Genomic DNA, 15362 nt, shown 5'->3' with positions numbered 1-15362 from the left:
AATGTAGGCTAGCATTGCATTTCTGTTTGTCACTATAATAGTTCTATAAAGTTATTCTTATCACCTTTATAGGGGATGATAGAGTTAAGGAGATTACGTAACCTGCCCAATTTCATAGTAGTAGTATTCCAGACTATACATGTATCCTGGAAATATCTAACTCCAAGTGAATGCTCTTTCCCCTGTACTACACTGTTTCTCTAATCTCTCAGGATGCTCGATGTGAAAAATGCAGACTTAATTTAAGGCAAATAATCAACCAATGGTATATATGACTGGGAAGCTAGTATTCTAGCAGTTTGAAAGAATGGATGATCTTCCCAGAGTGCACAACTTAAAACCAGAAGCTAACATTCTTAGACTATCTACAGTCAATCCCAAGCATTCAATGACTCCTGAAAAGACAAATGTCTTTAAAGTGTGCATAAGATTCACGGTCTCACTAAAGAAGCAGCTTTTAACTTGTATTGCGTCTTGTATCCCCTAAAGAATCAGATCAAAGAAAAGGCCACTTTCCCTGGGGAGAAAAATACACATACAAGTACATACTCTCAAAATATTTATACAACTTCAGTGGGTTCAGGGACTTAGAAAGTCCATGGCATTCCAGTGAGGAATCCCCATTCTGAAATGCCTTGAGATCTGCAGTGCTATTTCATTGACAAAAACACTTTTTTTCTATCTGGCTGTCACCTCTCTGCTTTGTTTTGCTTTGTTTCTGTTTGATTTCTTTCTCTTTACTCCCCACAACCACAGCCACTCACTCTTTCCTATTTTTCCCCTCTTGCTCTTCCTTTCTCAATTGTCTGCTCCCTCCTACCTTGGCGATCAAACAGAGACACTATCAGAGTCCCTCTCCCATCTCCTCCCTCCCCTCTGTATCCTTCCTGACCAGCTGAATCCAGAGAGGAATCCGATAACTTATCAATAAGCGTGGCTTGCTCCATAGAAATATTGGCCAACCTCGGAAACAGTCTTTCTTTGAAGGAGAGCAGATCAGAACTTCTGACTCCAGCAGGGCACTGTTTATGCCTAGTTCTCCAGAAAATGCAGCCACTTTCCATTAAATATGGACAGATTTACTGTATCCTGTTTTCAAGGAAACAGATGCACTAACAAGTTAACAATACTGGTATAGATATCTGTGTACTCATTTGTCCTTTTATGTCTGTGACTTTTTTTTTTATGGTGCCCATCAACTTGGTAGTTAAGCACTCAGAAAAAGATACATTGGAAACAGAAATGATCTTCATTTAAGCAACCCTTGCACTATAATGTGTCTGGCTCCATTAGGCTTCTTCTTCCCTTTGATGTGAAAGTAAATTCCATTTATACTAGTTTTTAATTAAATTTATAAATTTAAAAACTCAGAATACAATACTTTAGAATCCTTGGTCATCTTTTGCAATGATACACTTAGGCTTGTATACACATTCTATCTACAGTTGCTTAATGTGAAAAGTTGGCTAAGTGATTATAAGAATTGAAAGCCTCAAAATGAGATAAAATGCAAAATCTTATACCAAAATACAGAAATCTCATTCAAAGGATCTTTCTAACAATTTGCCTTTTGACACATTTTGTATATCTATAAAATTCCATCATCAAAAAAGTGGCTATTTCTATTCCTAAAAAAATAAAAATGCTTTGGGTAGCCCAAAAATTTTCTTTAAGGAAGCTTTTCAAGAGAATAGACCTTTTATTTTCCAAACAGAAGTTTCCACAAAAACCAACCAAAATGTGATGACCATGTTTTTAATAAGTCAGATCTGCCACCATAAATGTGACTCAGATAATAAATGGGACATTTTGTGAACTGCTAGGCATAGCAAACTCAGGGAGAGAGACCAATGCTTTATATGTGAATATTACACATTTAGTCCAGAGTTTTCTGAATATTTCATAGCAAGTTCATCAGTGTTTCTGCTTACCATCATGATCATTTAGGGTTCCGTTTTTGTGAGGTCACTGGTTGGAAACATTTTTTTATTAATTTTGGAAAAACTGTATAAAATGAATAGCATTGGCAAATGTTTCTAATCATTTCCTTAAAATACCAAACCACCAATCTTTATTTACTACGTTTTGCTTAGGTACATAAATCAAAGGACAATAACAAGCCTAATGTCAAAGAAACTTTTTGACACTTCATACATTTGAGCAAGCTTAGCCGATAAACAGTTTAGATGAAGTTATGGTTTGAAGTATGTTTCCCAAGAGGATTGTGGTTCATAAATTGCTATCAAGCTACCTCTGTCATTATTGATTTGAGAGGTGCTCAAGGTACCCACAGCTATTACTAAGTCTAGCATAACCTGACCTGCTTTTTCAGAGAATGATGCTTGGTTATACAAAGACAACTAATCATCCATCCTAAAAGAAACATACGGTTTTCTTGCCATCAAATATATATAAAATACATTCTAACTGAAATTTTGACCAAATAAAAAAAGAAGGTAAGGAAATCCTTTTTCAGGGATAAAATGGGTATCCAACAATTTTAATAATCTTAAAATGGTATTAAATTGGTAGTCATATAACAACCATACTGGAAAAGTCTATAAAATGAGAATTTTTAAAGAAATACATCAAACAATAGAAATTTGTATCTCATCATTTTGAGATTATAAAATTATTTATTGTATCTGTGCTCCTAAATATTCTTTACAGATAAGTGTTTTGGTAAGCTTACTAAAAATAAACCCATAGGCAAATCAAATATAATTACATAGCATATGTGTGTATATTCCTTCCCCTGCCTGAGAAAACCAACTCATCAGTGCTCTCGGTGAAGGGTGAGAGTGTGCAACAGTTTACGCTTCAACCCGACACCTCACCCTCTGCCTTATGGATTTGGGAAATCTCAGAAAAGATCAGAGCATAGATCCTGCTACTTCTTATTCAGCTCCTCCAGTCTGAACCTTTAAGGAAACACTTTAAGGTGAGTTTCAACTTGGTCGTTCTGCATTAAATTTGTCGTCAGTGACCCAGCTTCACAAGGGCACAGAACCAGAATTTCAGAAACAGACTTGAGAGTGGCATCAACTGCTAGAGATGTGAGAAACTGATGGAGTTCATCACCCTTGCTTATAAAGGGCCTGATAAACAGGCAGAGATGGAGGCTTCTTGTGAGCCCTCTTACTCATCTGAGTGGCGGAATGACTGCACATTTGACAGGAGCCACACAAATAAAAACCTGACTATATCACTGTCACATAGAGAAACCTGCCAAACATAAAGGAAGATGTCGGTTTTCTTAAAAAAATTTTTTTTCAACTATCTCCTTAGAACTTAATTATTTAAAGTACTTTGGATAACTCGAGGAAATACCACTGGAGCTTCCGTGTCCTACACATTCAGTAAACTTTCCTGATGCTTTTATAGTAACCTCTGCTAATTTTACATAATCATTCATTCAGCTATCTGAAAAAAAAATAAGTTTTGCTTTAGCAAACTTACATTTACCTCAGCTTTGACCTTTGGTTGGAACCAGAACGTCTTAGAAAAGCAGATTATTTTCCTTAATTCTTAATTTGTGTATGGCTATGTAGCACTGAACTTGTAGAAACAGTGCAGATGCACAGAGTCAGTGAACTCAGGGGGCTTCCATAGCCTTGGCTGCTCATGACAAGAGCCTAGGGTGATTACTGATGCCGTAAACAAGAGTGTCAATTTGTTAAGTCAACAACAGGAGTCACTGTGCACTTACTCCTCATGTAGGATCTCTGTCCTTAGTGTGCTGTACATTGAGATTTAATGCTATAACTAGTACTCAAACAGTATTTTTCACTTTATGTTTCTGTGTGGGAGCAAACTGTTGAAATCTTTACTTAATATATGCTAAACTGATCTTCTGTATATAAAGAGAAATGAAAATGAATCTTGATGTGAATGGAAGGGGAGAGGGAGTGGGAAAGGGGAGGGTTGCGGGTGGGAGGGACGTTATGGGGGGGGAAGCCATTGTAATCCATAAGCTGTACTTTGGAAATCTATATTCATTAAATAAAAGTTTAAAAAAATGTTAAAAAAAGAAAGAAAATATGGAATTAGGATTAAAAAGAAAAAAAAAAAACAGTGCAGATGCTGATGAGCAATTAAAAGGTACCCCAGACCACTGTCATTCACCCACCACTTGCACCCAGAACCAAATAAAACACCAGACCTCTTCCACAGTGTGTTGCCATTTCTAATTAAAACAGATCTTCTAATTGCTATATATATATAGCATATATACACAGAGATGTATAATTATACAGAGATGTATAATCTATACATCTGTATGTATATATTTTTATTATATATTTATATTTAGTTATAAACCACAGAACTCTTCTCTCCTAAGAACTTTGGGAAATTTCCACAGGATTGGTTTGCTCCTTTAAAAAGCATCTGAAACTGTAGAGGGTATTTTACTCTGATAAAGAGCTTCTGACACGTAACTATTAACCTCTGAACAAAAGGTCTCCATCTATTTTTTTCTCTTGACCTCTTTTCCCACAATCCTTTGCTGTAGTCTGGCCTCACTTCAAAGACCTACAGGCCAGGAGGGGCTGCACTTCTTCTGTTTCCTTCTTCCTCCCCCACTTCTTCCTTTGTGCATTTTTTTTCTTTCACTTTTTTCTTACAACTTACATGCCTTTGGTAGAAAAATGTCTAATCTCTCTATCTTCCCACAACTTTATAGTTTGCCTAACCGTATGCCTAGCTCTTTTATTTCTTTTCTTCAAGGAAAAGTCAAAAATTTGCCTGTGGTGGTTTAAAATGGCAGAGTCTCAATTTTGGAGCTATCTCTATGGTACAATTTGGAATGATCATATTTTTAGTAAAATAAACTTACCAAAAATTACCAGGAAAATCAAATCATTATACCCAAGACATGGTTTCTTTGAATCAAAGAGTAAAAGAGCCTGAAAGGATGTTGACTGTCTGGCCTCCTCCTCTTTTGATGATAACAGACTCACAGAGACCAGTTTGTCCAAAGCCATGGGGTGTTTGTGAAAGAGGCAGAAACCTCCTATTCGGTCCAGCACTTTCTGTTTTGACACCAAGATTTCCCTGCCACTCTTTGTCTTGAAGGTTGCTAGAGGAATAATGCTTCCTACCTGTCATTTTTGGACTGAAAGAACATGTGTGTAATTTCGGCATTTACAAATCCACTCAGATACCAAGCACTTTGGATTATTCGTTCTGTTTGGCATCAGACTTCTTTCTATTCCTTTTCTCCTTTGTCCTGAGAAAAGAAAAATATAATCAAACACCTGCACAAAAGATTGATCTTATTAAAAATTAAATTTAGAACTGCAGGATTTCAGAGCTGACGGGAAGCTTGAAGTCTTGTAGTCCCTGTTTCTCACTTTATATTTGAGGAAACTGGTCCCAGGTTAGCTGCTTGGTTAGTAAATTGGCTGGAGCAGCAGGCCAGGTTTACGACTTGACTTGACTTTCTTTCTACTCACATCTAATGAAGAATCTGGATATTACTCTGCATTTCTAGTAATACATTTAATTTACTGTGTTCGTGTGATTCTCACCTAATTAGTTTTGTTTTTCAGGCATCTATGATATGTAATAATCAGGATGTCTCATAAACTCACTAAATCATTTAATTACTCCTAAAATTTTTTTATAATTACAACTTCTCATGCAATGCCTACCACAGTCTCACATATCGAATATCAAATTTATCACTCTTCTGGGCAATAGCCGAAATGTACAAAATTTCTTTGGTGCTATATTTTAAGGAAAATTTCCACTTTGGCTTTTTAACTTTTTCTTCTCCTGGGTTAACCATAAGGTAACATTGGTTTAATTTCATTTCAAGAAATTTTTTGATAAACGTTTTCAGCTAAAGGTTTAAGAATTTTTAAGGAAAACAGCTTGTCTCTACTCATGTTTGTTTTCACCTTTGAGAACAAAGTCCCACGAGTCAAAGTTTATAGTCAATCAAAAAAGGGCACATTACTTTCCCTTTTAATGGTGGTACAGGGACTTTTAACTTTCCTGGAGGCTTTGCTTAGGGGTTTATACAGAGCAGAACTTCCTTAACGCTAGTAATCAGACCCACAGGACACGTGTTAATTGTTCCTGACATGTAAAACTATCTACACTATCTCAGCTAATAATACCATTGCAGACATTTCACTTTTGAAAAGCACAGTATTGAAACCAATTACGCATCTGTTGATTTACCTTCTCCCACCTTCCCAACACATTAATGTGGCTCACTCCAATAATGTCAAAGTTCTCATTCTAAAAGAGCAGCAAAGGCCGAAATACAGGATTAAGTTATGGCGGATGCCATCACCAGCTGACTAGAGAGGACTGTCAAACCGAAATCCATTTAGGTATACTTGACAGTGTAAAATCCTACAGAAGCATATAGTGGATTCCATTTCATGATAGCTAGTAGCTCCAAGTAAAGCATAATTTAAAGAGTAAGTTGCTCTAAGAGTGGTTACCATTGATTGCATTGAAAAATCAGTGTAAGATGTTGGTATTTATTTATACATGTGCTTTGAAATTGGTATTTATTTATACATGTGCTTTGAAATTTGTTACATTAATGGAAATTCTTGTTGAAAGAAATAGAAACCTGCTCTGATTATCACAAAAGGAAAAAAAAGTGGGAGGGTACTGAGTGGAAGCACATTGTGGGAGGCTGGAAGAGCAGGCTGGGAAAAGGGTCAGGAGTCTATGGTCAGCCAGAGCTGGTCAGCCAGACAGGCAGGCAACCAAAGCAATTCCACTGCAGCTGCTGCAGTCGTCAATGCACCTCCATCAGTCACCTGCCTCTTCACTAATTGCTCAAGACTCCAAGTCCCAGAAGATGGTAGTCCATTGCCCAGTCCAAATCAAATGGCTACCTCGGGAAAGAACATGGGACGGAGGGACGGGGTAGAGCCTGCGATGTCTCCTTAGCCAGTTGTGTGACACCCCAGGACTCCACACAGCAAAGCTTCCCCAAAATGGAACCAGAGACTAACAAAAAAGGAAATCAGATCATGAAATTTCTCTCTTTCTCTCTCTCTCAAACACACACATGCACACACACACACGTGAAAATTTACTATAAGTTTTGATGGTTTCATATTTTTCAAAAACCTTGTTTTTTTTTCCTTTTTTTTTTTCTTTTTCTCCCTTTTCTCTTTATCAGAAACGAAGAGACAGGGGGAAATAATTTTTTTTACAAAATCCTCTTAGAGATCAAGTGTTGTGTATGAGACACAAAAATAGATGTACCTCACATCAAACTCATCGCTGCAGCAAGTGCAAACACAGAGTGGTTCCTAGACTTTGCCTAACTCCAATCAGATAGTGAGACACGGCAGACAGAAAAGTTAACCCACCCTGAGATCTGCCAATTCTCAACTAAAAAAAAATATCTTCAGATTACATTTCAGTGTTTGGTGATCTTAAGTCAAATCTTTTTCATTTTGTACTTCCCGTGAATCCTGTTAGCTTATAGCTTGCTTTTTGTATAGAATACAAAATGTAAAAGCACTATTTACACATCAATTTCATTAAATGATAGTAAAAATGCAATGGAACATGAAACTTTACCCTCATGATATTTTTACCATTTGAATAAAACAATAATCAACTTTTCAAAAGTCAAAATAATACTTTATTGCATATCTGCTTACTAAAGTCACTGGGGAAAGAGCAATGAGAACTTAACAGATTTGCTTCCTTAAAGAAATGTTTCCTATAAAATACAATAATAATATAGAAATGTAAATCATATTGGTAAATGTTAAATAACAAAACTTTTAGTAAGTATTTATTAATTAAATGAGTAGCAATTACATCCATACTTGGTGCTAGTCTCATCACTTCACCCATGACACCTCATTTAATCCTTAGAGCAACCTAATGAATCAGATATTATTCTTATATACATTTTTCTAAATTTTTTATTATTTATTTGACAGGCAGAGTTACAGACAGAGAAAGGGAGAGATAAAGAGAAAGGTCCTCCATCCACTGGTTCACTCCCTATATGACTCCAATGGCCAGATCTGGGCGATCCAGGTTTAAGTCCCTCATAAAATAGAGTAGAATTTGTATTTGTGCATAACCTACACACACTCTCCTATATACTTCAAATCATCTCTGGATTACTCATAATACCCAATACCATGCAAATGCTATGTAAATAACTATTATACTGTATTGTTTAGGGAATAATGACAAGAAAAAAATACCTGCATGTTCAAAAGTGACAAATTATTAATTTCAAATATTTTAAGGCAAGATTGATTGAAACTGCAGATGTGGAAACCTAGGATACAGAAGGCTAACTACATGCACAGGTAAGCATAATCTGATGCTTTGGGGTATCTGGGTGGCCTTAGAGAATGAAGCCATCTACAGAGACATCTAATTTATAGCCAGAGGATAGCCTAATGCATAAAGGAAGCAAATCCCAGCTGGCATGCTCAATTGTATATTAATCTTTACAACAAAGAAAGAGTGTGTTTTGAGAAGTGCACTGAACAGCATTGAAGAGTACAGCAATGACTAAAAGACTTTGCAGACACAAGAGAGTTATTGGAGTCTGTTACAAACTCTAACTTCTACCATCAGTTACTGCATTCATTTGTGCCATTGAAGTCTACACTCAGATCAACTGGAACAAAAATGATGTTTACATTTTACCAATGTTTTATTTTCAATTAAACATCTCGGCTGCTATTTACATAGTTGAATGGCATGGCATTTATACCATGCAATTTGATGTTATTTCTTTGTAAATATTTCTCCAACAAGAGACCTAAGTTCAAATTAGTTGTGAAAATGTCACTAAAAATAAAATAAACTTTAATTTAACCTTGATCACAAATTACTGTTAAACTAAAGCTGGAAACCCGTAAAAATTAAAAATGGAAGGCCAAAGGAATTAACTGAGTTGCACGTGTCCCAGGATGTGACTTGTTTTTATATTGCCTGGGCTTTTGAGGGCTCATACTGACTTAAACAAGGTCAAGTTAAAGGTGATGGCAAGTGCAGCTGCAAAGGGCATGAGTGGGAAGGCGCAGTGAGGATGTAGCTCTGCACACTCACCTCTCAGGCCTCTAGTTCCATTCTGAAATAGTCACAAATGCAGTGATGCACATTCCCCACCCACCCATAGTTGCTGCTCCCCCACCAGCTCTTCCATCTGAGATCACCACTCTGCCTGCATCTGAAACTCTCAGAGCCAGACTGGTCAGCAACCAATTCAGGATGGAAATTAAAATGGTAGAGTCTGCCTCACTTCCTTTACTTTCCATCCCCAAAGCACACTCTTCCCATGTGGTTTCTCGTTGTGTATTTCAATACAGAAAGAAGCCTAAATAAATAAGCAATGTTTTGAACTCATCTTTATCAACATCTAGACTCTGACAAAGAAATCTGAGTTGAGGAGTGACAGACTTTGAAATATGGCTTACCTTAAAGGCGCATAGTGTAAAGGCCAATAATCACAACTGTATAATTTGGTTTAAGAGATTCCAATCATGCTCCAGAAAAAAAGTTATGCCCCCTCCCAAATCTCTATCAGCTTTGCAGATGCCAGGGATCGAGGCATAGTTAACCATTCTCTTTTTTAAAAAAAGATTTTATTTATTTATTTGAGAGGCAGAGTTATGGAAAGAGAGAAGAAGAGACAGAGAGAGAGGTCTTCCATCTGCTGGCTCACTCCTCAGATGGCCACAACGACCAGAGCTAGAAGCCAGGAGCTTCTTCCTGTTCTCCCACACGGGTGCAGGGGCCCAAGCACTTGGGCCATCTTCTACTGTTTTCCCAGGCCATAGCAGAGGGCTGGGTCAGAAGAGGAGCAGCCCAGACTAGAACCAGCACCCACATGGATGCTGGCACCGCAGATGGAGGACTAACCTACTGCACCACAGTGCCGGCCCCTAACCATCCTCTTTTGAACTTCCAGCTGGCACACTTGTTTTCAATTCAGTGTAGATTCCTTTATTAGATTACTTTCCTCTGAGAATGCTAAATATAATAAAGAAAAAAGAATTTGACAAAAGGGGGGGAGTATCATCTTTGTGTCAAGGATGAGATGATGTCAAAAAGAAATTCAATAATTTGCCAATTTTGCCAACTTACTAAATTTGGCTTGGTTTGGGGGAAATAAGATAATCCTTCACTTCTTGGTTTACTTCAGAAAATTCAAATGCCTTTATCAGTGAAGCAGGTAACATAAGTTACACAGAATGAATCCTGTGTAAAGCAATAGAAGGTAGCAGAGTTTATGATGTATGAAGTAACACAAGATCTCATCACAAGAATTGCAAACTAGTCCAACTTGAATGGGGCTCTATGTAAGAGTGATTTTATTCAGAAATCCATTGAAAACATGATTTAACACCTAGGTGAGGCTTGTTAAATCAAGAGGAGCTAGAAAGAATCCAACTGAGACACAATCACTAGTCAGATTCTCTTTAAGTTTTTTTTACATTTTTCTGATGATGAGCTTGGTGATTCTTTGGTTACTTAAGAAGTCTCTTGTAAAGAATAAATTGGCAGCATCTGTGGAGTTCTGGAAGCAAAGTATCAACTTAGATATCTGGGAGCTCAGAACCAGAAGGCAAAGTGTCCATCAGCATGCAAATAAACACAATTTTAAATCCCTTTTTTGGCCGGTGCTGCAGCTCAATAGGCTAATCCTGGTCTAGTCCCAGTCGGGGCACCGGATTCTGTCCCGGTAGCTCTTCTTCCAGTCCAGCTCTTTGCTGTGGCCAGGGAGTGCAGTGGAGGATGGCCCAAGTCCTTGGGCCCTGCACCCCATGGGAGACCAGGAGAAGCACCTGGCTCCTGGCTTTGGATCAGCACGGTGCGCTGGCCACAGTGCACCAGTCACAGAGGCCATTGGGGGGTGAACCAACAGAAAAGGAAGACCTTTCTCTCTGTCTCTCTCTCTCACTGTCCACTCTGCCTGTCGAAAAAAAAAAGATTTTTTTTAAAAAAATCCCTTTTTTGTTTCCACATCTTCAAAAAATATTGCCTTTCTTAGTGCCTACCTCAGAGTGGTATTATGAATAGTAATCATATTAGTGTCTTACAGGTACTTTGAAGATGAAAAGGACTAATTAGTATCAAGCCGTGCAGTGGCAGCCAAGACATCCATAATAATTAGAGAAAAACAGGAAGGAGTCACCACAGAGAAACTTGGAAGCAATGCAGCAATGTATTTGTTTCTGTACAAACCTTTGTTAATAATGAAAGCCTGTGAACTCCTCTACAGATGAAAAGAGGCTCATCTGTGTCTTTAATTAGATCATCCTATTGGAGCACAATAGAGTGATAAAGAAGATTTAATAAAGCATTTTGTATTTTTATTACTTTGATTTGATGCAACATATCTGTTCATCCAAGCAAGATGTTTAACTTCAAAAGAAGTTTTGTCCACCCTCCCCCCAGCCAATAAATAATTCCAAGGGGGAAAAGAACACAATATATTGGAGCATCCCTACGCTGCTAAGTGATGAAACAATTCATCATTTTTTCTACTGTGGACACAAGTCCTTAATGAATCTTTTACTTTTCTCCTGAAATTGGTATAATTTGTAGTAGTTTAAATGTTGCTGGTTATTGATTGAAACATGGTATAGTAATTTTGAAAATAAATCTAATTACTCAACATCTGTAGCTATTTGATGTCATTCTGGGTATGCCTTTAAATTGGGAATTTGGAGAGCAAAATTAAATCAGAAAACTAGTGGCATAGAAATCTCTGTGTCTTTAGAAGTTTACTCTAAATATCTATTTTTATTAATAGACATGTAATTACATTCAGTGTTTAAATTTAAGACTGTTCAGGCTAAGCCCAGAAATACATAAATAGATTTTTTAAAAGATATAATGAATTAATTTTTGGAATTTATTTGCTTTTTTGTTTAGACATCTTAATATTAGAATAGAAGATCAGCTTGGCCTCCTCAACCATTTTTAATCCGTACATAGAATAAATTTCAGGCAAAGCCATCCAAACAAATAGATGGACTTTGAGTGAGTAGCCAGGATGAAGATGAGAAGGAAAAAATGGAAACCAAAAGAATATCAGTGGGGCCGGCACTGTGGTGTAGTGGGTAGTGTAGTGGGTAAAGCCGCCGCCTACAGTTCAATTCCTGGTTGCTCCACTTCCTATCTCGCTCTCTGTTATGGCCTGGGAATGCAGTGGAAGATGGCCCAAGTCCTTGGGCCCCTGCACCCACATGGAGACCCAGAAGAGGCTTCTGGCTCCTGGCTTCGGATTGGCACAGCTCCAGCAGTTGCAGCCATTTGGGGAGTAAATCAGCAGATGGAAGATTTTCATTTTCTCTCTCTCTCTCTCTGCCTCTGTAACTCCACCTTTCAAATAAATAAATAAAACTTTGAAAAAAAAGAACACCAGCAAAGACAGAAGGGAGAGTGTGCAAAACAATCAATTAATACCTCAACTACTCTACATCTAAAAGCCAGTTTGATTTCTTGTCCTTAACAAATATTTGGCTACATTAATGAATCCACAGGATCGCATGGAAGCTAGCTTAAATTCTCAGACAAGCAAACAAGGAGAAAGAAAAGAAACATCTCAGATGAGACTGTAGGCCATAACTGTTAAGTAACATAACAAAATGGCTAAGTGATTTCCTAGGACCTGTTTTTTTTTTTTTTTTGTCATAACACACATAATTAAATAATAGTCATCCCCACCTGTTCTCTTCCACAAGAAATCACTGGGTTTTTTTTTTAATAAATAAAAGTATGTGTTTGTTTGTTTGTTTACCTATCTATTTGAAAGGTAGAGCGACAGAGAGGGAGAGACAACGAGATGTTTCATCCACTGCTTCACTCCCCACGTGGCCACAACAGCCAGGTCTGGGCCAGGTGAAAGCCAGAGCCAGAAACTCCATCTGGGTCTCCCAGGTGGGTGGCAAGGACAAGTACCTAAGCCATCACACACTCACTTCTCAGGTGCATTATTATCAGGAAACCGATTCAGAAGCAAAGCAGCCAGGACTTGGACTGGCACGCCAGTGTGGATATAGATGTCACAAGCAGCAGCGTATCCCACTGCACCACAGCACAGGACATTGATTTCTGTATTTCCCAACCTGAGTTCCTTACAACAACCCTCATGCCTTTGAGATTATATAGGCCTAAATTCAAACCTCTCCTTAGTCAGCAATGAGGGCAGTTTCTTATGAGTAGAACTGAAAGTAGTAACACAACTCTCCTCGTGTCCTCTGAGGTTGGCCTTTGCACCAGCATCTTAGTAGTTGTTTGTATGTTCTCTTACCACTTTGTCTGCAGTGACATGCATTCAAGATGGCAACCTAATAAACTGCATATGTCTGGGTGAAATTGTTTCCTATCTATTATTCATGAATTCCCCAAATGCAATTATCTATTTATTTGAGGAGTTTTAACCAGATGTTTGAAAGCGTATAGACAAAGTTTTAAAATACAAGCTTCTAGAGAAGATAACATATCATATTTTTTGACAGATAGAGTTAGACAGTGAGAGAGAGAGAGAGACAGAGAGAAAAGTCTTCCTTCCATTGGTTCACCTCCCAAATGGCTGCGCCCATCCAGAGCCAGGAGCCAGGTGCTTCCTCCTGGTCTCCCATGCGGGTGCAGGGCCCAAGGACTTGGGCCATCCTCCACTGCACTCCCGGGCCACAGTAGAGAGCTGGACTGGAAGAGGAGCAATGGGGACAGAATCTGGCACCCCAACGGGGACTAGAACCAGAGTGCCGGTGCCACAGACAGAGGATTAGCCTATTGAGCCATGGCACCAGCCAACATATCATATTGTAAGACATGGGTTATAGTACTTCCTGCAACTAGAAGAGGATGAGGTCCAGAATATAACCTATCCACTCATATTGGACAGCTCCTGGGGCTCTAGACCCCCTATTGCAAGTGATGAGGGAGGGATCCTATTGGCAGAAAAAGTGTGACATCCAGCCATAAGCTCCATCCACTGCACTGTCAGTGCACTGGGAGAACAAAGCCAGACCTCCATGCAAGGAAGGCACCAAGATTTGAGGCAAATTACCAGAAGACAGAGTCTTAATCAAGGTCTTTGTGGTGACATGAAACAGAAATCAACTCAATGCAGCCTAAGCAAACAGGAGAAGTTTTGGAAAGGAACTGAAGTACCTAATGGAACCCAGAGATCTTTTGAGGACCTGAAAGGGATTAAGAACCCAGGCAACAAGCAGGTCTTCCATCTCCACCCCCCCCCCCAAAAAAATACTGTCTTTCTCTTTGGTGAAAAATGCCTATCCAGTAGCAAATTTCCTGTTCACAGCCATTCACAGACTCTGATTCTACATATTAGTTCCCTGGAAGAGATTCTGAAGTTTCCTGCTTAGGTGAGCTGATGCTAACACGTCTGTCAGAGGCCCAAGCCTGAGCTGAAGATAAAGTCCTCAGGAACAGAGGTCACTGTGAGAATCTTCACCATAAATGTTCCAACTACCAGAAAACTCACAAATTCTAGAATAAATTTGCAAACAAAACAACCCACACTGAACCTCAGCACACACCACATGTGCTATGGAGCTATTGAAGCATTAGCTTCTTTAAATATAGCTGAGCTCTTAGAACTGAGCCTGAAGATGGAGACCAAGCAACCCCAGCCACAGAGAGGGAAGGATACAGAGTTTGGGAAGTCTGACTAGCAAGTCCTAATATTTGTGGGACCCGGGGCAAGAATGTAAACAAAGGCCCACATACCATATATCTAAACACTTCAGATTATAAATGTAACTTACACACTGTTAGGTAAAATGTTGTGTTCTCTAACATTTACAAATATACCTTCATAACAACTTGGAAGTCCAGTTCCCAGTGTAGAACCTTCAGACTCCTCAGAATTCCACAGTGAAACGTGGTGGCATGAGAGAGCTGGCCCAAGAGCCAAAGCCCTTGTCTTGACCGCTGGCATTTGAGGGGGGGCCTCACACAAGCAGGTGGACACCCCCTCCCACACACCCAAGTTTTGCCGCATCCCTCCCTTATATCTACTCCTTGGCCCCAGGTGTGGGTAGAAATGAGATCCTGCAAATGAGCTGTTTGGGGAGAGAATTTCAGAGTCTTGGAGACCCAAGCCTGGTTCCCACAACAGGATTTCTCAGCCTCAGAGTTATTGACATTTTGGGCTAAGTAAGTCTTGTTGAGGGGAAGGGAGTCAGTTTTCCCATGCATTGTAGATGGCTTAACAGCATCAATGGTCTCTTTCTACCAAGTGCTATAGCATCCCCCTACACACAAGACTGTTATAAAACAAACCCCTGGAATTACAAGATACCTCTTAGGGAACAAAATTGCTCCCAGTTCAGAAACACTGACCTAAAAGAAAAAAGTTGTGCTGTGAT

General features: G+C 38.8%; 1 long non-coding RNA gene across 3 annotated transcripts in view; it reads right to left on the bottom strand.

Annotated features, from left to right (window-relative positions):
• LOC103345489 (uncharacterized) overlaps positions 1 to 15362 on the bottom strand; it is a 166552-nt gene that overhangs the window by 109451 nt on the left and 41739 nt on the right. The window contains exon 2 of one of the 3 annotated variants that reach the window (XR_016229924.1): positions 5103 to 5230. The exons of the other annotated variants lie outside the window; for them this stretch is intronic. This is a non-coding gene — a long non-coding RNA (uncharacterized LOC103345489). The remainder of the gene's footprint in view (positions 1 to 5102; positions 5231 to 15362) is intronic. 3 annotated transcript variants of the gene reach the window in all.

Source organism: Oryctolagus cuniculus, chromosome 2, assembly GCF_051225735.1.
Source record: "Oryctolagus cuniculus isolate XC-2025 breed Fujian yellow rabbit chromosome 2, ASM5122573v1, whole genome shotgun sequence".
NCBI classification, from domain to species: domain Eukaryota; kingdom Metazoa; phylum Chordata; class Mammalia; order Lagomorpha; family Leporidae; genus Oryctolagus; species Oryctolagus cuniculus.
The sequence above is the reverse complement of the archived record's forward strand: the minus strand, read 5'-3'. Positions and strand labels throughout refer to the sequence as shown.